Source organism: Acomys minous (genome assembly GCF_964271855.1).
Source record: "Acomys minous genome assembly, chromosome: 1".
NCBI classification, from domain to species: Eukaryota; Metazoa; Chordata; class Mammalia; order Rodentia; family Muridae; genus Acomys; species Acomys minous.
Window position 1 is genome coordinate 8,156,276 of NC_140483.1, and position 23,167 is coordinate 8,179,442.

General features: G+C 42.5%; 1 protein-coding gene and 1 long non-coding RNA gene across 5 annotated transcripts in view; one reads left to right on the plus strand and one right to left on the minus strand.

Moving 5' to 3' along the window:
* The window catches only part of GPATCH2 (G-patch domain containing 2), a 130,759-nt gene that overhangs the window by 58,034 nt on the left and 49,558 nt on the right, over positions 1-23,167 (minus strand). The window lies entirely within an intron of this gene.
* Positions 1,122-7,691, plus strand: LOC311598318. The gene is made up of 3 exons (XR_014779529.1): positions 1,122-1,718; positions 3,905-4,246; positions 6,429-7,691. It is a non-coding gene; the product is annotated as an uncharacterized lncRNA (long non-coding RNA).

Genomic DNA, 23,167 nt, shown 5'->3' on the forward strand with positions numbered 1-23,167 from the left:
CTTAGCAAATGCGAACTACTGCATGCTTGCAGCTGGGAGGTTAACCACCATCAGGAGCAGAGAGCTGAACCTAGTATTGAGATGGATCTAAATCTTAATACAGAATATGTTTTCCCTTCCACCCCAACTCTGGGCCCCTGAGGCTGCTTTGGGCCAAGTTATTCTGTCATTGCTAGAGCCAGCAGGGCGAGGCCTAACTGCATGGTTATGGATGTTCTATACTATCAAGGAGCACGGGAGCTGAGAAACAGGCCTGTCCATGGCAGAGCTGCCTGTCATTGTTGCTTCCTTTGCTCATCCACTCCCTAGCACTGTGTATTGGGCAAAGACGGGAAGGTATATTAAGATGGACAAGATTTGCCATTTGGGGGTGGGGGTGTACTACATGGGACTACATTTCGAATTCTGTGTGCCCATCAAAGCAGATCATTAGGTGAAAGTTAACTGAATCCATAATTCTGTACAGTAAGGTACTGCTACAAAGACTTTCTTAGTAAAGCAAAAAGCAAAAACATGGGGAAGTGAGAGTTCAGGTTAATGTAGTAAGTTAACTTCAGGGTGGGGAGCGTCCCTGGAAGAAGTGGTTATCTTAGTAAGAGAAGGGTCGTTAACATTAAATGCAGGGATGGTTTATGTGATTAAAACAGTATATATTTGCTCAATTTACTATCTGGAGATTCTATCAACAAGACTGAAATGGACCAAGTACTTTGCGTTTGAAAGGGCAATGTCCACAGTGTTCCCCTGGCACTACACAACGGCAGGTCAAACTTTTGTTCCTCTTGTCCTACAAACAATTTTCGAGCCCACGCTCAATAAATAAATTTGGTCTCGGCACTCCCCATCAGCGCGGCACAATCCCCTCAGTAGCAGACCTATGATAAATGGACTTATTTTCCCAAATCAAACACTTGAATTTAAATTCAGATGAGTTAATGCAAAGGTCAACATTGTAATCAGTTCTTTTGATCTTTATAGAATTTCTGGAGTAATACATAATAAATCTGAAACAAGGCAATTTGCAGCTCTGTATGTGTGGCTGGCAATAAAAATCTTAACGATCAGAGCCTTTATGTACTTAGGGAGCGCTTTATTGGTGCAGCCATGGTGAGGGCTTCAAGGCCTGGGGAACAATGGCAGTAGATAAAGCCCAGCGGCTTGATTTCATGATTGCTTTACCATTTATTTATATATGTATTTATATAAAGGCTTAATGAATATGCATCTCTGCCTCCTGTATCGTTGAACAACTCAGTACTTGTATAACCATTTGGTTTTGAGTATATATGTTGGGTAAAAACTGCTGAGAATAAAAATTAGCATATCCATTTCAACTAAAGATTTTTCAAAATCTCCATTAGAATTAATCTTTTTAGAGCTTGTTTTTATTTTGTGTTTTTACATTAAAGTCTGGGGAGTCTACATGACTTTAAGATGACATAATGATCCCTAATGACCTTACAGTAGATGAGGAAAGCCTGGTTATGACGTAATCACAAAGGAACCCCAGTGGCCTTCACACTGAAATGGAAGAAAAGAGAGAAGGGAAGGGAAAACAGAGCAGCAGAGAGTAGGGCAGGCAGCCTGGACCGAGCACCGTCTGTGCAGCTGGGCTATTGGGTGAAGTTCCGTAGTAAGAAACCAGGCTGCTGGCAGCAGGGCACCAGCATTATCAGCAGAACATACGGAGATGGTGGGAGCACCGTGCAAGTTACACTGTGAGTGGTGAAGAGCAGCCTTTTGCTTTCTCTTCCTTCTTCCTTGCTTCCTTCCTCCCTCCCCCTCTTTCAGAAATATACCAAAGCATCTCCTTTGAGCAACACAGGACGTGGTAACTGCTGCTGACTTAACCATACAAAGCACACAGGATCTACGAAACAGCTTGTTTCTAAGGGGACCAGTTCTGACTGCTCCATGAGACATACATAACCCATTCTGGGACAGCCTGAGAAAATAGTTCAACATTCAAGGTACACCTTTAGATTAAAATTAATAAGCTGGAAATTTCCAGGAGGCAAGGACTGAGTGTCTACAGAGCTGGAAAGCAGTTTTCCTAGGACAGTGTAGCTGAAGGGAAAATGAAATTTTTTTAAGTCTCCAAAGTGTCACATTATATCTGTGGCTTTCATAACCTCTTGAGATGAATCCCAAGTGTAAGTGACCAACTCTATCTCTGTCTTTGTTATAATCACAAGGCCTCCGTGAGGAATTACTGTGACTTAGCTTGTGAGAGACAAAATAATGGCACCTGTACATGAGAGCTGCTAGCATCTCTTGTAAGTCAAATGTGACACAATTCCCACTGGATGGACACCCTGCTTGGCAAGTCAGTGTCAGCGTTAAGTCCTCACCCATGGTTTCTCTACGAGCTTCTTGGAATGCTCTAAATAAATGCTTTCTTCAATGTCCAGGGTGTAAATCTGCTCTTACTAAGACAGATCAGTGATGTTTCGAAGCTTTTCCCCCTGCAGTTTCAGATTTAGTGTGTGCAGATGTCCTGTCACAGCATTAAAAGTACAGTCTTGTAAGGCACTAGGGGTCTGACAAGTGGAGTCTCAAAGCACAATAATTACAAAAAGTCCTTGATTTTAGGAAAGAACTTTTTTTTTTTTAAAGTTTCTACAATGTGGTATACATAAAGAAACAAAATGGTAGTCAGAATTTAGCTCTCACAGCTCCCTCAACCTTAGGAGCACTGAAAATGGACAATTCTTACTTTACACATACAGGAAATTTTATTCCTTTCTTAGTCCATACAGACTGATATAGTTATGATCTACTACCTATAAACAATGGGTAATATGTGCTACATCACATAATCTCAGCTGCAAGTTTACAACACAAAGCTTGCAGGTAAGGGACACAGCAGAACAGGTAAGTCAGCCTCTCTCTGTTGTATCTTAGTTCATTTTACATGCTTACAAATTTCATACCCACCAGTTTTCCTCCTAGTTTTGTAGTATATCTAAATTATCAGGCTGGCAAATATATACATACAAGTAGCATTACAGAGACTGCACAGGTTGTATTCATGTACTGTGTGTGTGTGTGTGTGTGTGTGTGTGTGTGTGTGTGTGTAAAACAAGAATAGAAAAATATGTCATGAACTTGAAAGAGAACAAGGACAGGTATATTGGTGGATTCCTAGGGAGGAGAGGGAAGGGGGAAAGTTTGTATTTATAATCTCAAAAAATAAAAGGAAAATTTTTAAAAATGATGGAAGAACCCTCTTTTGGGTAAAACTTCTAAGTGGAGTGTGTGGGCTACATATGTGGAGAATGAGAGGTCAAGACTGTGCAAGGTGAGGTGGGGTAAGAGAGAGAGACGAGAGAGAAGAAATTTAGATGTGAGTGGTGTACGGATGGCAATGGCAACTCTCCTTCCTCTTTATAAGAGGGGACTCGGGCTTCCTGTCATGTGAGAGTTCTTTCCCAGACTTGTTTTATTTTTTGAGACGGGTTTCCTCAGTGTAGCCTTGGCTGTCCTGGGCTTGCTTTGTAGACCAGGCTGGCTTTGAACTCACAGCGATCTGCCTACCTTTGCCTCCGGAGTGCTGGGATGAAAGGCGTGCACCACTGTGCCTGGCTCTTTCCCAGTCTTAACAGGCTGGAGGAGCTGTGGTGCTATGTGCACCCCTGTGACAGAGTCCTGGCCATGTCTACTCCTCCAGTCCACTGTGGGCAGGACAGTTAGTGCAAGCAAGCAGATGGAGCCTGGTCAGCCTGGAGTCTACAGAGCAGGCCAGCTGTGACCTGCACTATACGGTAAGTGTGCCTAGGATAACGGATGGCCTGCGAGCGTGCCTAGGAGAGGGATGTGGTGGCTACGAGGGCTCACAGCATTTCCCACAGGCTATTTCTCCTGAAGTGCAAAACAGCTGATGTTTGAATATATTTTCTCTTAGGAGGCTCAGAGAATAGTAGCGAAACCACCTATGTGAGACAAAAGAACGAAAGCTGTACATGCTGCTAACACGAGGCCACGTCAGGAACGCTATGCAAGCAACACAAAGAACCCTAGGACAAGAGGCTCCTCTCAGAGACATCAAACTGTCATGCCATACCATGACAGAAATCTAGACTCCCCCAAAGGACCTGACCCGAGAGGTGGGGCAGATGCAGAAGCTGAAAACAGGGGCACAAGCTTGGCAGATTTTGGAGAGCAGGGGCCTGGAGCCAGCAATCAGTGTGGGACCAGAGTCCACAGGGTCACACGGGCTCCATGCTGCCATTTGGGCCTTTACAAGGTAAGCCAAAGCTTTGTAACTAAGCAGCCAAAAGCAGATGGGAGAGGCTTTACACAACAAGGGGAATATGAAAATAGCAGAAAGGTGCCAAATCCTGAAAAGCGCAAGCCTGTCTGTGCCTTCACCACACCCCTGGAGGGCATAAGCAGCTCCTACAACGCAATGCAAAGCCAGTGGCTAGACAGGCTCTCTTAAGGATAAAATCATTTCCTTGGCAGGATTTCTAGGGTGTACAATCCCCAGAAAGATACTTTTCTCAGCAGGAGAAAGGCCTTTCCTCCTCTGAGGACATTTCCTCAGCCTTGAGACAGGCCATCACTCCTAAACTTGACATGTAGGTGAGTGAGGCCTACAAATGGGCATCTGGAAGACTGGGCTTACCTCCCAGATGTAACTATCGAAGATATAAGAGGACCAGTCACAGGCAGAGGACAACGAAGTCACACCCAGATTAGATGTGAGAAAACTAAATACAAAAGAGAATGGAACCGAGGAGCTGGTGTCCCAAGCACACATTCTACCTCAGCCCTACAAATGGCCAGCTCAGGACTTAGGAAATGTGGCTGAGGCACATCTATCTAAAACAATGCACCTTGGAGCTTTTGATATGAATCTTAATTGTATCTGCTTTTTCTTGAGGTTGTCACTTTCAAAACCAGTATTTCTGTTTAAAAAGAAACACAGTAAATCTGGCTGAGACGCCTAACAAGCAGGGACAAGCGTGGACAGCACGTTGAGGTGCTCGCCCCTCCCAGCAAGAGCTCCAGCAGTGGACACACAAGGATCAAAAGCATCTGTGAGACTCTGGACAGGGGGCTAGCTTCAAGGTTCTAGACCACGGTCTGTGAGACTCTGGACAGGGGGCTAGCTTCAAGGTTCTAGACCAAGGTCTGTGAGACTCTGGAGAGGGGGCTAGCTTCAAGGTTCTAGACCAAGGTCTGGCCTCCCTGCTGCAGTGCATGCTGCTGCACAGTGCAGCCAAGTGCAGCTATGTCTGCACCCAAGAAGAGATGAAGACTATGGCCCACCCTTCACTCAGTGCCTTGATGCCTTGCCCGATGCTGCAGCTGTTGTGTAGAAGGGCTCTCTATTCGGCACGGGCTCTTGGCAGTAGGCTATCCAGTTTTCCTGTCCTCTATGGCGTGGAGCTATTTTAGTTATAAGAACAAGGCAAGGAAGCATTAGGCCACAGTGAGGTTTTCTTAGTGACTCCTACACATAGAAAGGCTAGACTGGCATAAAGTGAATAGTTTTATGAACTGTAAAGCACCAAGTAGAGAGACATTGTTTCCCACATAGCTGTTAGTGGGCATGTATATGCTGAGCAAGCGGACAGCATTACAGACACCTGAGAGCTGAGAAGGACAATCCTCCCATTCAGGAGCTCTCCTGGGCTGTGCGCTCGGCAACGGAGCTGTGCGCTGGGCAGTGAACGCATGACAGCTCTTATGTTCTCACCAGTGAGAGGAAGTCTCTCACTAGTGTGTTTTTACATCACAAAGGATGGAATGATTGCATGTGCTACAAACACTGAGGCACCTGCTTTGCTCAGTCTATTCAAAATCAGAGGCATCAACGGTTCGGAGTAATCTGAACACTTAGAGATTACACAAGATTCAACCACTTACATCTAGTATAAGCCTGTGAGGCTTTTTGCCCAGACTGGGAGACTCTCAGGTTGGATGGAGGTGCTCCTTTCTCTTCAAACACAAACAAAATCACCATGAGAGTTAACAGCTGGTTAACAACAGGCAGGTGCAGACAGCTCTCCCTGTTCTGGCTGCCAGCCCTTCCCCTCCCACACACTGCTCTAACAGTAGCAAAGGCTTCTTTTCCAATAGTGAGCTTTCTGCTAGGCCCACAATTCCATCCATGAAGCTCTGATCTAAGGCCACAATCACAGTGTTCTGGTTCAGTTACAGACCTACTGTGTGAACACCTACTATGGGCTAGGCACAGCATTGAGATTAATTTTACTACTCCCATTGGTGAGCAACAGTAACTGTTGAGATAAATCAAGATTCTTCAATTTAACTGCAAACTCAAACAGCCCTTTAAATTACAGGATTTCCTGTCATATAAAGACACTTAAATATCAGAACACATACTTTAGGATTATTCTTTAATATCTAACATTTGAATGAAAATGGTAAGCACTGCTTTTGGATAATTTTTTTTCCAGAAAAAAAAAATCCCATTTCTGAGTATGGAGAGATCAATATACAGGAAGAGTGTCTAACTCAGAATGTCTTCCTTCTCAGTCCTTGTCCTCAAGATACAAATGGACGGCTCTCTCCATCTGTGTGGCAGCTCCCAGACAGGCACCGAAGAGGAGGAGTCAGCTCAACAGCTGTCTGTGTGTGGGAACAGGCTTGCCTAACATGCACCCCTGGATTTATTCCTCACCCTAAACTCAGCAGTGTCATTATTAGCTACGGAAATGGAGTTTTTAGCTGAGGAAATATAAAATTACAGGTGGCCTGGACTCAGCTCCCATGACAACAGCATTGTCAGCCAAGCAAGCTGCAGGCTGATAACGAGAGCAAACAGAGCTGTAGCGAACTAAGGAGAGCGAGCTAAAAATTCTCCCTAGCCCCCATTTCAACGGCTCTTATCTCACCCTACTTAGGATTTACCACCCTAGACCCCCTATGGTTAGCCTAGCACTCTTTAACTAATCATTGTCACTGAGTTTTACTCTTTGTAGAAGATATTTAAACCCTGAGTCTCTGTAGGACAGGGTCTTTCCATCTCCCTGGAGTTTGGTGGACCCTGATGCATCAGATTAATAAATTCCTTTGCTTTTGCATTGACTCTGGACTCTGTCTCCAGGGATAAACTCAGACAACCTGAGTTTAGCAGTACCAAACACAAAAGCCACCACCACAAACACAGAGCCCACCAAGCAGAGTGACCTCACAATCACAGCTAAGGATTTTGGAAATCACCCATTGTAGGCGAACTCTTGGGAATGAAAAACAAAAGACACAAGTTTAAAGGTTGAAGAGTTGCACTGCATCTAGATTCAAAGTTTACTCCGCATTACACTGATGCCAACTACATTAAAGCTATGCACAAACAAACATCAAACTCCATCTCCTCTGATTAGCTCTTTAACAGAAGTGCTCTGCAAGGCAAGCCCATGCAGTTCTCCTTAGTTTTCATCTCTTGTTCCCTAAATGGCACATGCATAAGAATTCCAGCCATCTAAATACTACAGGATGTTTTGGGTGGCACCCACTGGCAAATGAGCAAGCACCCTTGACACAGGAGCTGCGACAGTGCTCTGGTGCCTCCCTCCCTCGGTGGTTATTTCTTCTCATAGACCCAAATGAGAAGCATGTACAGGGCTATTTACATACACGTAGGGTACAGAGCAAAAACCCAATAAAATGCAAAGCTGCCATTACCATTCACACATTCCCCAGATACTTCCAGATGCTCTGATTTAACCCTGGGGACATGGTGCTGAACAAAACAGCCACTATGCTCAACCGTGGCCTCCTCCTAAGGAGAGACACTGACTAGAAACATACAGCCTGGATAGTATTAAGTGTCAGGATTCTGCTTCAGTCGGCCTACCAGTGATGTCAGTGCTTACCTGCCACGGAGGCATGGCCCTGCCCAGGGCCATATAAAAACACAAACAACCTCATGGCCCCTCTCTACTCCTCTTGCTCTTACTCTCCCCCCCCACCTCACCCCTTCCCTCCTTTCCTTCTCTCCCCATACTCATTTAATAAACCTCATTTATTAAATGGCACCTTATTATCTTACCTTATTTTCTTATTTTCAATTATAACATTAAGTACAGCCTGAAGTTCTCTTAACATCATCAACTGGAGCTCTTCCAGTGAATACTGATCCACACCTAAATTTTTTTATGGTTTACAAAACTACTTTGCAAAAATCTATAATGGAAACTAAATAAAAACAATAGTTGTTTCAGTAATAGGGGCACATAGAAACAATCTTTAAAGTGAATTTTTAATTTCCACTACACAGTCAAAAATTACTGTTTATCTTATTGCCCACATGTTCAATAAGAGATATCTGTGATACGGTGTGCACTTGTGATTATGCATTACACTAATATAATTGTTTAAGTCTATGTAGGGAGGCAAGTAGGACATGGGATAATTAAGATATGTAGTGGCATGATTAGTAGGTATAACTACATCACACAATCACACACTTTACAGAACATTTCTGCTTGCATGGACACACAGATTAGATTATACATCTGCATAAAGAGTCGCAGCTTGAACTGAAAATCATTCCAGAAACTTCAGGCTACTAAGGACATAGGCCGTTTCCAGAGGTCACCAGTGAAAGAGAGAAGCATGGAGCAACCAGGAGGGCAAGCATGGCAGTCATGAATCAGAGACAGAGCAGGCTCTGCAGCCAGGCCCTGCGGGGTGCTATGCGACAGCACATATCTCCTGGGGCCTGCACTGCATTTTCAGCATCAGGTGTGAACAGACTCTCTAGATCATGTTAATGAAAGCCACAGCACCACTTGAGACCTTACTAGAAATTTAATTCTAGCACCCCAACCCACACCAGGGGTTCTAGCCTGGGGTGACACTCTGTTATATCTGTTAACACAATGTCCAGGAGATTCTTTCCAGAGGGAAATCCAACCACCTAGGTAATGAATTCAGCGCATCCAGACCTCTGGTCTTTAAGTCCAACCCTGCAAATAACAACAACAACAACAACAACAACAACAAAACTCCCTTTTTCACATGGTCCATGAAATCATAAATGCGTGCACACACACACACACACACACACACACACACACACACACACACACACACACACCCTTATGTTGTATTTGATGATAACAGCCATTTGAAAGCTTTGCCAGAATAAACTGCAGTAGAAAAGTGCTGGCATGAAGCTGCTTTACAAAGGGGAAACTAGGGCTTGGAGGGCTGGAAAAGTCAAACAGTTATTAGTTAGAATAGCAAGCCTTGAAAAAGAAAACATCTAAGGGTATGTACTATCACCTGTGCATTAATTAATTCATCTCCAAAAACCAGTCTGAGATGCTTCAGAAGATAACTGTCATCATTAAAGACCAAGAGAAATCCTAAGTAACATCTTATTTTACCAGAACCTAAGGCAGTGACTTCAGTTGTGAGTTACCCCCAAGATCCGTGTAAACTTGACACAAGTCTTAATAGTTACCGAGGCACATGTCACCAAAGCTCAGTTTCACACAGGGACACTCTAGCTACAGTTCACTGGGTTCCTGTAACACAGCCATGTACATATGCTTTGTTATTCAAACTGTATTTCCATCATATCTAATTTAATAACTCTTCTAGCTGAAGGTCTACATGGCCTATGCAAATTCCAGGCTGGTGCACCTCCTCCAGAGTCAGTGGACGTGGAGGCTGGAGCCACAGGAGAACAGCGAGAGAAGAGTCTGGGCTCAGCTGAGGATTGGAGCTGGACAGTGATGAAAAGTCCATATGTTACAGTGCCACCATAAATTACTCTGAAAAGAATGGTCAGACCACAGAGGGGTTCCAAAAATAGGCTGCAACTGCCCACATGCTAAAAACAAATTGTTTAAGTTCCAATATGCGCAAACAGTGTTCTTGAAGTGTATTTCCATGTGGTCTACAGAGATGAAATACAATATGCGCTGGCATTGGAACTGCAAGTTGTTTTTCCATCTAGACACTAAACGCAGAGAAATCTGCATGAGTCTGGTGCCTCAAGGCCTAGAGATTTATTATAAGGCAAAGACAAAATGAGCGATGGTGTGTCAGTTGGCCTGAACTCTGGGAGTGAACCTGCATTTTCAGGAAACAGAAGCCTCAGGAGCCTTACCTTTTCATCATCCCGGAGGTCTGAGTCTGAATTATGTAATGATTGGTTTATCTAAAAAATATATTTAATGATAATAACAGGAACATTATAAATCAACAGCCAACGTGCCCAAAGGGCTCTACTATCAATAACAAGTTCATTTTTCTTAAAGACAAAGATTAAATCTAAAAATGTTAAGAAATGCCTATATAATTGTCTGCCTTACAGGGTAGAATATAAACAAATAGGCAATGAAAACACCCTATAAAGATGCTGATACAAGCTTTATAAAGATAGCTATAATCAAGGTAGGGAACATAACCACTTATGAGTTACTAAACCTGCACTAAAACGGCCACACAAAAAATAGTGAATAATTAAATGGCTTTTTTAAAAAATTGCTGAGCTTCTAAGGCCAATAAATCTGAGAATCATATATTGATTATTCTTATCACAAAAATAAAACATTGAAGGGTTAAGATAATATAGCTGTATTTTAAACTATACAGTTGTTTTCAATTTTTGTCAGGTTGGCCCTAGGCAGGAAGAATATACATTCTGTGTACATCAACAATCATATGCTATTTAGGGAACACTAGGTAGAGCTTAAAACTGAACTTAGCATTCCAACATAACTTATGTGCTGTTTCCCTTATTATTCTGAAAATTAAAAATGGTAATTTGCATTGCACTGGAGAAACAATAAATAATACTCACATTTGACAAAGGAAATGCAAATGATTCAGAACACAGATTTTAGCAGTGATTCATACTGGATTAAAATCCTGTTCTCCTTTGAGAAATTGCTTGTCATTAGTGAAACTACCATTACCTCAGTTTTCATAAACAAAATGGCATTTACACATAGCTTAAAAGTAACCCAAACCTTCAAAAACAGTAAAAATGTAATACTGAAGTAAGAAGAGAGAACCAACCAGTATAAAGCCATATTGTCCCCCAGCATGAAGTGATCAGATACCTGCCTAAAATGATGGACAGCTCTGGCCTAGTGAACAGGCGCAAAGAAAAAAAAAATCCCATTTACTCTCGTCCAGATGGGACCAACTGGACGCTTCAGCGCAAACAACTCATCCTTCTTCGGACCTTCTTGTCCAGCTCCTGAGCTAGCTTCAGCTGATAATGATGGATATGAAGGCTACAGTGAAGTGGGTGACAACAGGAGCCTTGTTATAGCTGCCAGTCTTTCTGTCTTGTCATTATTACACGTTGAAGATTTATTTGAGTTTATTGTTGTGCACAGGGTCTAGCCATTTGCAATTCATCACCTACTACAGAAAGTTCAAGATAGTGGCTGAAGCTATAATTGCTGTGTCCACCTGCTTCTGGAAATTATGAGGTCACTAGTGAGGGCAGTTCAGTCCAGCTTCTAGGATAAAGAAGTAAAGCCCGTCCGGTATTCGCGTCTCTGGCCATCACATTAACAAGGCTACTTTCCTGGAAATTGATTGAGTTCTATCTCTAGACAGCCTGAACTAAAGCAAACAGAAAAGATTACAGTCACTGACGGTAAGCAGGGACGCTTCCAGAGTGTACTTCCATGTGAACATTATGGCCCCTATGCACATGGCTATAATAGGCACTAAGGATCGAGTTGGGAGCGAAAACCCCATTCTAACAGACTCTTACAAGTTGCAGAATTTAAACCAGTCTGTCAAATGTTTTGAAAGTAGGTGGAATATAAGCTACATAAATTCCAATACATTAAAATCTATGCCTTGATAATACTTACAAGACAGCTAAAATCAAATCTGAAGACCTGATCTCGTGTAGTTTGGATTTGGACATTACCCACTATGATAAATGAAGGACATAACAACGAACATGGCTATTCATTATCTTTAAATGCCTTTTGTTCTATGTTTGCTGGCTTTATTTTCATTTGCCTGCAAAAGAGCAGCACAGGTTTTCAGTCTTGTGCCTGCACTACCGTCTCTCAAGTTTACAGCCAGGCTAGAGGCAGGAGCTCAGGATTTCCACTCTCCTGAAGGCACATGGCTCACACGCCCATTTGCTCAGTGTACAGATGGCTTCAGAATTTATGGCACCTGAATCTTCTCCTGCTTGATATTATGCCATTACTTAGTTGTTACATCCTTGCTGCTAATGGATTTCTAAAACCAAGATTTACTGAGATAGTATTTTTGGGTCCAGGTTCTTTCAAAAGTCAGTATGGCAAGTAATACAGAAAATGGTAAGCCAGCATCATAATCTAATATAAAATCCCAACTATTTGGAAAGATTATCTGTATGTCATCTTATTCCCCAGACAGTAACGATACTAAATGGTTTCATTTTATAAGGCTATAGCAAAATCAAAGCTCTGGGTGGGAAGCTTCTGCCTGCCAATTCTAGTACAAGCATTTCTTTGTGCTCCACTGTGGCATCCCACCACCCTGGCTACAAAGTCAGCTCTAAGGGGCAGCCCGCGTCCCTAGGGTCACTCCCCTAGGAACTAGAGGCTCGAAAGCTGTATACCATTTCACTTGGATGTGTGGTCCTACTTTAATGGCACTTTGCCTAACTTCAGGGGAATAATGCAATAAAAAGGAACACGAAAAAAAAAGAGAAAAGGAAAGGTAGGCAGGAAGGGAAAGAGGGAGGGGGAGGGGGGAGGGAGAGAAGGAGGAAGGAAGGAAGGAAGGAAGGAAGGAAGGAAGGAAAGAAGGAAGGAAGGGAGGGAGGAAGGAAGGAAGGAAGGAAGGAAGGAAGGAAGGAAGGAAGGAAGGAAGGAAAGGTCCACAATGTTTCTATCCACATAACAACATGTGACTAACATGAAGTAAAGTCTCAGCAAATTGACTCGGTGTCACCGTGCCGAGCAGCAGGGGGAATTGTAATGGTCTCCTCAGTCTCCCTCCTGTTCACGGCAAACTCTCCACTATCTAAACATGTATCAGAATTATTCTGTCAACTCTTCTTAATTTTTCAACTGTGAAGTTAGAGTGTATGTTTGTGCCTGTTTGAAAGCTGGGGCTGGAGAGTTGGCTCAGAGGTTAAGAGCACTATCAGTTCTTCCAAAGGTCGCGAGTCCAATCCCAGCAACCACATGGTGGCTCACAACCATCTATAATGAGATCTGGTGCCCTCTTCTGGCCTGCAGGCACACATATGGGCAGAATATTGTATGAATAAATAAATCTTAAAAAACAAAATAAAACAAAAAACTAGAAAGCTAAGCCACCGTCGAGAACTCATGTACCCATATCCCCTCCCCATTCCCTGTCAAATCTGCAGCTTTCTCCTTCCTTTCTGAGGCCAGCTACAATCGTGACTCATCATTTATACAATCTCCATTTGCTGTTTGTTTTAGCACAGTTGTACATAAAAACAGTAACAACCAAACACTGGTTAATTTTAAAATGCCAATCTTACAGTGTTAATGAACAGAATTATACTGCATGTGTTATTCTACGTCTTTTGTTCTTCCAACATTACAACTTGAGATTCATTAAAGAGATGAAAGAAACTGCAGGGTTGTGTTTCGCTTTTGTTTTGGCTTGTCCCCTTATCTTTTAGTATGCCAACGGATGGCGTCTCCTGCTAACACCCATGTGGCATCGTAGGTGTGGTTCCCTGTATCCCAGTCATTGGTTCCAAGGGCACATTTGGAAATGTTCCAGGGATGTCCCTGTGGGCCTCAGTGAATGTGTGAGGTCTGTCCTCAGTGTGCTTTACTGGTTCTGAAGTGACATGTCATCACACATGTCCAGAAATATTTTATGGCTCCTGTTAATTTTATCTGGATAACATTATGAGCAAGACATGGTGCCTCACTGGGCTTTCAATTCCAGTCCCCCCCCCCCCCCCCCCCCCCGTTTCTAATCAAGTCAAACATATTTCAGGATAACAGGCCACTATGCTATATCATTTGTGAAATGCCTAAGACATCTTTAAGTCCATCTAAGAGGTATTTACTCTTAGAAAATGTTTCTCCCAAACTGTAGCTTAGTGTGTGTGTGTGTGTGTGTGTGTGTGTGTGTGTGTGTGAATGTGTGTGTATTATTCCCTTTATTATTAAAAAATTCTAAGCTGCTACTCCTTATGTGGTTGACTATACAAAGTAATTCCTTTATGTTTAAATTTATTTTTGTCTTGCCTAAGAATGTTCTGTCTGCATTTGACATTAATTTACTGAAGATGTTTATTCTAAAATGCTGTAGCTTTGCTTTTTCGTTTATGTGTTCAACTCACTTGGTATCAACTGTTTCATGTGCTATGAGGTAGGGATTCCAATTTCATTTCCCTCATATGGATAACTGATTGTTCCTTCATCTTTTATTAACAAGTGCATCCTTTCCATTCTGATGGGTAATATTACCTTTGTCATATGTCAGATGCATTACTTGAGAGGCTCTATTTTGGATTTCTTTTTCTCTATATCTTTCTATCCCTGAACCAAATCACCCATTAATATACCTTTTAATATATTTTCAAATGCTAAAATCATGACTATATGATCTTTATACCATAAAATAAGCAGAATCTTTACTACCAGTTAGTAAGTCAATAAGCTAAAGTCCTAAGATGCTTCTGATCTGCAATCTACATCTTACAAATTTCAAGTCATTGATTTTCCTAACCACTGACTCCCCTAAAGTATCTTCATGTTACCTCATCAATTTCAGGTTTAACATGATACTAATTAATTATAATTTTTATATTACTGTAGAAGAGTACAGACTTAAGTCACATGCACATATAGAAGACGATTAAAAACACAATTCATGAAAGACTGGTTTCTCACCCTTGAACAGACCATTATCTTTCTGAAGATGAAATTACTTCATCTGCTCAGTACTGATAACCACTGTGTTGGAGGAGGTCCAGATGTAACAAAGGCAATATATTTTAATTTTGAGTACCTTGATTAACATATAGTTTGGACTAAACAATATTTTAATACTTAAGTCATGAATTTTACAGTAACATCAAGAGACTATGGAATAAATAAAATATCAAATTACTTGCAATTTTCACCAAGTATCCCACATATCTACCTGAGCGTGCACTACCCTAGAAGTCTAAGGCTAACCTTAGAAGTCCGCCCATCCTACCTTCTAACTCCTGCCTTTTGACATCTATTCTTTTAAAAACAAAACTGTTAGCTTTCTTGCTTACACTTTCCATATTTCATACCATTAAAACTAGACAAGCTGTGGTTATTCACCAAACAAGACAAGTCAGAAGCGCAGCTGCAGTGGAAGGCCAGGCCGAGGCTAGAAGCCCTCTGGAGCCCTCTTTCCTTCTCTTCACTGAGCTCTAGCTAGAGAAATTCAAACTCGCTTCAAGCTCCTACTAATCTCTCCTCAGACTCAAGCCATCTTCTTTCTTCAAGCCACAGGTACCTGACACACCATGACCTCACTGCTCTGTAACTCTTTGCCTTAGTAGAAGATATAACCGCAGTAACTTAAGTGGATAGTTTTGTGGTACCTTCCATTTTGCTTTTCTGTTTTTAATAAGTGAAACAGGACCTGGCTATGTGGCCCAGGCTATCCTCACAGTCTTCACAGTGCTAGGATTACAGGCATGTACCACCACCACACCAGGCCCTCAATATTACGATAAAACCTTATGATAAAACCAGTTATTTTATTACATGAAAAAGTGGATGAGCTGTGTGGATCTTGCAGCTTAGGTTTGCTATCAAGACTTCAAATCAGATCAGCAGATATAAATCCAAACCAAAAATAAAAACAAACAAACAAACAAAACACCTCACTGTATGCCATGGACCATGACTCATTCAAAAGCATAAATAATAACCCCTGGTGGAATTCCTCAACAGAAATTAAGATATGCTTTGACTCCAGATACATTTTGCATAACTGCTCATTCACTGGCACCTCTGTAGCTATGGCATGGGAAGCCAAACTCCACTTCTAATATTCTAGTGAGAGTTGGCCAGTCTTCCCTGAAACTGCTTTTGTTTGTTAGTTTGTTTTTAAGGACAGAATCTCACTATGTAGCTGTGGTTGGCCCTGAACTGACTTTGCAGATCAAGATGGCCTGAACCTCACTTTGGTTACTCAATAACAAAAGACGCTCATTACCTACATCACAGTCTGACAAATATACATGTCCGGCTCAAGAAAATGCCAGGTACAAAGACTGACAACTGTGAAAGCAAAAGCAGCATAATCTCAAGGGACCTCATGCTAGATTGAGGGTGACAGAGGAGGGACAAGGACAGGAAGTGGAGGGGATGGGGAGAGGACAGGAGGGTCAGCCCCAGGTTAGTTGGGGAAACTAGACTGTGCTTGTTCAGGATTGACAGCAATTGAGAGCTAGAGTCTGAGAGGCATGCACAAAAAGAGATGGAAAGACAAATGCAAGTCCAAAAACAGCTCTACAGGGAGCCAGCTAGCCCATCAGGCCTGAATGGATTACAGTGTCTTGTAGCCTTCCTCCTCCTCCACTCTTTTCACCCGATCCCTCCTTGTGTCAACTCAGACACTGTACAAAGCAGCACCCCACGTCCCACAGCAAGTGCATATCACATGATCTCTCTGCACCCACAGGCAGTGCTTATCACATGATCTCTCTGCACCCACAGGCAGTGCATATCACATGATCTCTCTGCACCCACAGGCAGTGCTTATCACATGATCTCTCTGCACCCACAGGCAGTGCTTATCACATGATCTCTCTGCACCACAGGCAGTGCATATCACATGATCTCTCTGCACCACAGGCAGTGCATATCACATGATCTCTCTGCACCCACAGCCAGTGCTTATCACATGATCTCTCTGCACCCACAGGCAGTGCATATCACATGATCTCTCTGCACCCACAGGCAGTGCATATCACTTGCCCTCTCTATTTGTTCAAGCAATGCTGTCTTAATTACTATCACAGGTGTCAGCAAATGGCTGTAGAAGTCGATATGACTTTCTTCACAATTGAATGCATATTCTTGGGGTTGTTTTCCCCTCTTTGATCATCAGAATCCGGCACTCAAAGAATGTTCAAGAAATGCTAAATCACTGAAAACCCAAGTGTCAATTTCTGCACAAAAACATTTTCCAACTATTAGGAAAATCTCCAACCTGTTACACACACACATCTCTCTCCCCCCTCTCTCTCCTCTCCTCCCTTTCCCTCTCTCTCTCTCTCTCTCTCTCTCTCTCTCTCTCTCTCTCTCCAAGGCTGTGTGCTATCACAAGGTATCACAAGAGTATGTAGAAAGCAAACATTTTTGAATGGGCTAACAATTATGAACCTCAGTTTTCTATGTTTTTTGTTAGAGCCCTGCAGGGCTGACATCTGAGGCCAAGAATGAATGTCTCCTGTGGGAACATGATGTGGGCACCCCAGCAGCAGCAGCACGGCCCCTCTGAGTAGCTAGCAGTGACTATCTGTCCCTTGTGCTGGAGAAATGGCTAGGGGTAAGAACCCTTTGAGTACTGATCAGTTAACATTCTCATTTTCATTTTTTTTTTCTAAGACAGCTCTAGTTTTAAGATCTTTAAAACCAGCATTGCCTATGGTAAGGGCATTTTTATAGCACAGAGGAAGAAAGCTCAGTAAGTCTAAACTTCACCTGAAGAAGACAGGATAAAATTAACCTCTGAGAAATAAAGCATCAAATGAGCCGGCACCTTCATCTTCATCTTCATCCCTAAGAGGGGCAGGAGGTGCCAGGGAGAGCACGAAGCTCAGACACTGCTGTGCAGGGAAGTATGGCTCAGTGCCACCCTTCCTTCTGCAGCCGAAGCACGGGGTCTCCCCTGGCCAACGCCATGCTCTGAAGGACAGGAAGTGCCTCCCTGGGACATGGTTCTAGTTTATTTAGCAGGCGCGCTAAGAGTTTGCATACTTCTTTAACAGGCAGGCACACTGAAGTCTAACACAAGTGGGCAAAAGTCTGTCCTCTACGTGAAGCTCCACAGTACAGGGAACGCGGAACTGCCCTGTGCTCCAGGAGTCTGGCCTGACTCTAGCAGTTCCAACTGACCAAACATGTGCTCCAGCTTGGGAGGGGGTGAGCAGCTCAGAAGCAGACAGCGCTGAAGGAACACAGCCCCTCCTGACTCCACAGGTAGAATGAGGCTCTCGAAGCTCATAAGCACGTGCAAACTGAGCTGGTACTAGCAATGCATGAGGGAGCGCACAGGAGTGTGCAGCTTTTGAGACAGTCGAAATTGTCGTAGTTAAACGTGCTCAGAACCTCTGCTGCCTGAGTCATGGTGGCAGGCTGGACGCCTGCTCTCTTAACCATGCCCTGGCACAAAGCTGGGCCCGAGGCACCTCAAGGGGACAAAGGCTTCGTGGTACATAGATAGAAAGCAACTAAGTCTGGGACAAAGGAAATGATTCTGCTTTTAAGGATATGAATAAAAATAACCAAGGCCACTGCAATTACAAGGAACTGAGACATGGGCCGTGCAGCTTACTACTGCCCGTCTACGCTGAGTCATGTAGGCCTGCTTCCCTCAGTAACACACTGCAGTTGGAGGCAGCTGCCCTGGTGCACAGCTCTGCCTAGTGTCACTGCTTAGCAGAGCAATCCTGAGCAAGTTCTGAGCTCTCTTCACTTGATGTTCCTCTCCTGTTGACAAGCAGTGCCCTGGCACCTAGGACCCTTGTTGTAAAGGGAACTAGTTACTCTAGGAAATGCTCAGGAAAGGCCAACTATGCTTCCTGCTATTTCAATCCACGAATGAAATGAAAACTGTAAAGCACTGCGGGAGTGAGACATGGAGCTCACTGACATAGCATGTGCTTAGTATGTACAAAGCCCTGGGTTCCACCCTCAGGCTGCAAAACAAACCAAAAACAAGAAAAATACTATAAAACACATGGCATTATGCTTCCTTTATTGTGTGAGGTTATTGGCTTTGGCAAAGCTACCCGGCCATAAGGTTTGTACTGCACGCTAATCTGTGCTACATTCCAAAGACTCTTTTTTTCTGCTCAGTATTCTCAAACCTAGGATCCACCACAGGAAGGTGGATCCTACTATGCTTGTTTAAAAATCTGGTATTGGATCCTCTGTGGAACTATATTTAGCTGAGAGCTTTTCCAACAGAATGGTCATTCATTCATTCATTTATTCATTTTTGCAAGTATACAGCCATTATGAGCCTTTCCCCTCAGGCAATTAGTGTCCAACATCTCTTCCGAATATCAGAAACTACAGAAATAGTTCATCATTCACCTCTTGGGACATTTAATAGAAAAGTTCACTATTTGAAAAACCTACCTTCTGGAAGGCACCAAAGTTAATGAGCGGTACTGGAGACACAGGCACTTATCTCCAAGACACTGTGCCTGTTAGAAAGAAAAGGTGTGCCGAGGTCTTCCGATGTCCCCACATAGGAAATCTAAATATCAATTTGATTGACATCTATAGGGTAGATTTTCCCATTCTTTTAACTGCAGACATCTTTTTTTAAACCTCTGCAAAGTTGTGTACATTCAGAAGTTAAGAAGCAGAAAACAGGTAACTTTTGATTGAACAACAATATAATTTTCTTACAGACGTGTGTCTTTATCTATATGGTATGCAGATGTCAGGAGACTAGAGAAGGTGTGGGTAAGAAGGTCCATTTATTCCAAGATAATTTACAAACAGTAAGAGGTGCTGTGAATTACACAAAGAATATTTAAAGTTTCTTCAATGTCTTACTTGGCATCTGATAAAAGTCTTCACTTTAAAAGGGGGTAGCATTATTTGCAAACTGAGCAAGAGGCCCGGATGATGGCCACATCTAATCGGTTGTCACCTTGCAGCTCAATTAGCCCTCATGTAAAAACGAGGCATGTAAGGAGAAATGAGGTTTTGACATTATCTCTGCCAGCAAGATAATTACACAGCCTTCATTTAACAGTAGGGCAACACTACTGTAGCAACAAATTAACTCAGCTCCATTTGCAATTCATGGTGTGTTTTCTCATTTAACACCATTTGTCTTTCCCCAAGTGAATGTTTCCATTAGTTTTCTGCAGCACAGCAAACACTCAGTGTGACTCCACACATGACATCACTGAGTCAAGCTTACTTCCCAGCAACAGAAAGAAAGCAAATTCAAAGTCTTGACACAACGGCCGATGTTACTTTTCTCTGTATCAGCCACAAGTTTTCTCTAGTTTGTGGCCAAATTAGAATAAACTATCCTAATGCAACAACCTGACATGAAATTCTTATCAGTTCCAGACATTCTGGAAAAGTCTTGTCTTTGCAGAATGAAAAATCATGGAAGTGTACACCGGGCGTTCGAGCTTATGCTGTAACGTGACTCAAATGCACCAAAAGGCTGCTGCATGGAACTTTTAGACTTTATGCTAAAAAGATGTGTCTGTGACATTTACTTATCATCTTTATAGGTTTTACACTCAGAACTTTCTCTTAGCTCAGATTTGACAGCTGTCCTTTTCCTTCAACACTAGGCAAGGCGGGAGAGCTCAGAAGGGAGAAATGTAGTGCTACAAGTGACCGCAGAGCTGTTTCTGAGTGCAGCTGGGGAACTTCCATCTTTGAAAACAGAAGTGACTACTCTGCAAGAAATTTAAGGAAATTCTCAAAGACCAAGCAAAACATTTACCATTTCCAGGAGTTTCATTTCCTTTATCCCAATAGTGGGCAGCAGCAATAGTCATAGAAAATACATGCTTATGACACTCTGCGACTACAAATGCATACATGCCCATTTCACACATCCACGGCCAAACTGTCACTTAACATCATAGGCCAGCAAGAACTCTTTCAGGGCACATTAGTTTTCTTTCTTCTTCTTTTTAACCATTAAGAAAGCACAGCAATATCTCCACATTTGCAGGTGGAGAATGGCTCTAGTGAAGACATTTAAGGCTCAAAAAGAATAAATAAAAGAACAGTCTGTTTTTCTGTGTGCTCTGACCTGTGCAATATGTACGAAGTGATTCTGAACAAAGGAAGATTAAAGAGACAGTACCTGGCTAGTTCTTCCAAAAAGCACCATGACTAGAAACTTTTACTTTCTTAACACAGATTTACTTCATTCAGCCTCAGTTCAGCTAATTCAATAACAGGGGGGAAAAGATAATCAGTAAAGATGGCAGTACCTTTTGCATGTGTTTCTGTGCCATGGTTTTCACCATGGCATCCCTAAGCACAGGGAGGACCTGCGCCAGCCCAGGGTACTCTACGCTGTCCTAAGATGGAGGAATTACTGTGAACTCCTACAAGATGCTCTTAGCTAGTCATTGCACACAACAAATGGCAGCTGTGGCAGGATCAGTGTGGACTATCCTACACATAGTCCACAAAAATCAATAGTTGGGCAAAAGTTAGGAATAGTGTATGAATGCATTCCATGGATGTAGTTTTCCACTATTTGGTATTTTAATTCATCCATCCAAATAATAAGAAAACACTGATTCTTTGGCTTACATTCCTTTATCACTAGTTTACCTAGTTTTGACTACTTTGAAATGACCAAGAAAAGCACATATTCAAAAGCAACATTAAATTGATGCTTAAAAGATGATTATGAAAGTTACTGTAAAAGATTAATTAAAACACTGGGACTCCATCTTTGTATGTAACACCATACTGCATGAGATCCTATAGACAACTGAGACTCCAAGAGTTCTAATAAAACCCGCAATTTCCTCTAAAGCCATTAAAACAATTGTTTCTATTGGAAACATGTGGCTGGAAGATTAGGCTTTTAGGCTCACAATAATACAGTTATTTTCAGGGAAACTGTTAAATACTAAAAGGATTTTAGTGCTATGGATGTACAGCTGTAAAACCGAAGCATCACTCAGCAAATATTGCTGTTAATTAGACCAAGCATCCGTTTAAGAATATTGGCCTTACTTTTACAATCCATGCTCAGCATTGTCATTGTGGTAATGCTGTTTATCTAGTAAAAAAAATCTAAAGTCACTAAAACAGTGGGACTGTGATATATAAGGTACAAGCACCATATATGAGCTGGCTCTCATCATAAACTATTTCCCTTTACATTCATTCATCTTATGAACATTCCACCTAAAGCAGGAGAAATGCCTACAAGCAACGCTGAACTTGTCGGATGCTACGTGTGTTTAGAAACTGATGACAAATTTATATGAGGATCTTGGCTTTACATATCTACTATCTGTAGTTTTCAACAAACTAATACTACTGAGGTAACATATTTAAGGAAATATTTACATGCTTGTAACATGTGACATGGAAGGAAAGACCTTTAGTTCACAAAGATGTTCACCAAACTATTATTTACAGCAATATAAAAATGATTTCTCAAACATAAGGAATATTTTACAGCTATATGAAAGTGTTACACAATCATTAAAATACGTGATGAGCATATCTGATGTCATCTCCAGATGCAGAAGAAAACATATCCACGGAGTGCATTCATTCCCGCAAACACTGACTTGTGTTTGTTGAGCACCAACTAGTGCTCTTCATTATGGGAGCACAGCGGTGAACACACACTAAGACTTGCTGCCTTGCTGATACCTGTTTTCTAGAGAGAGAAGGTGCAAGACCTCACACATACACACATGGAGGGTGAAGGAGGGAGAGAGAGTGGGAAAGCAAGGCAAACAAGCAGGATAAAGTTTTAAAGTTGCAAGGCAAGTGTTTCCACAGACAAGGGAGTGAGTCACAGTGTACTCAATAAAAGAGCACTTCCGGCTGGAAGAACTACCACCAGAACCTGGTAGTACAGGGGAGAAGAAAGCAACAAGAGCAGTGGGGCCCAGACATGGAGGGACGTTAGTGTTGGCTCCTGTCCCTCTGTTCTGCACTGGTGAACCTGAGAGATGGTGTGACTACTATTCTAACCTGGTCACTCTAGCTGCTGATTTGGAAAAACACTGCAACATAGCAAAGGCAAAGCCAACAGCTGCAGTAAAAACACACAGAGGACATGGGGTGAGAACAGGAGGTGAAGCTGAAGGCAGCGGGAAGGATCTGGCAAAATATACTTGACAATGAGATGAAGTAACGCTGTGGATTACTGTGGAAAGAGGAGGATGCTGAGGTCTACATCCACACCGGGACTCAGGCACTGCTGTCTACTGGAAACAGGAAGTCCTACAGGAGGGGCAGTGGTCAAGATTTAACACAGG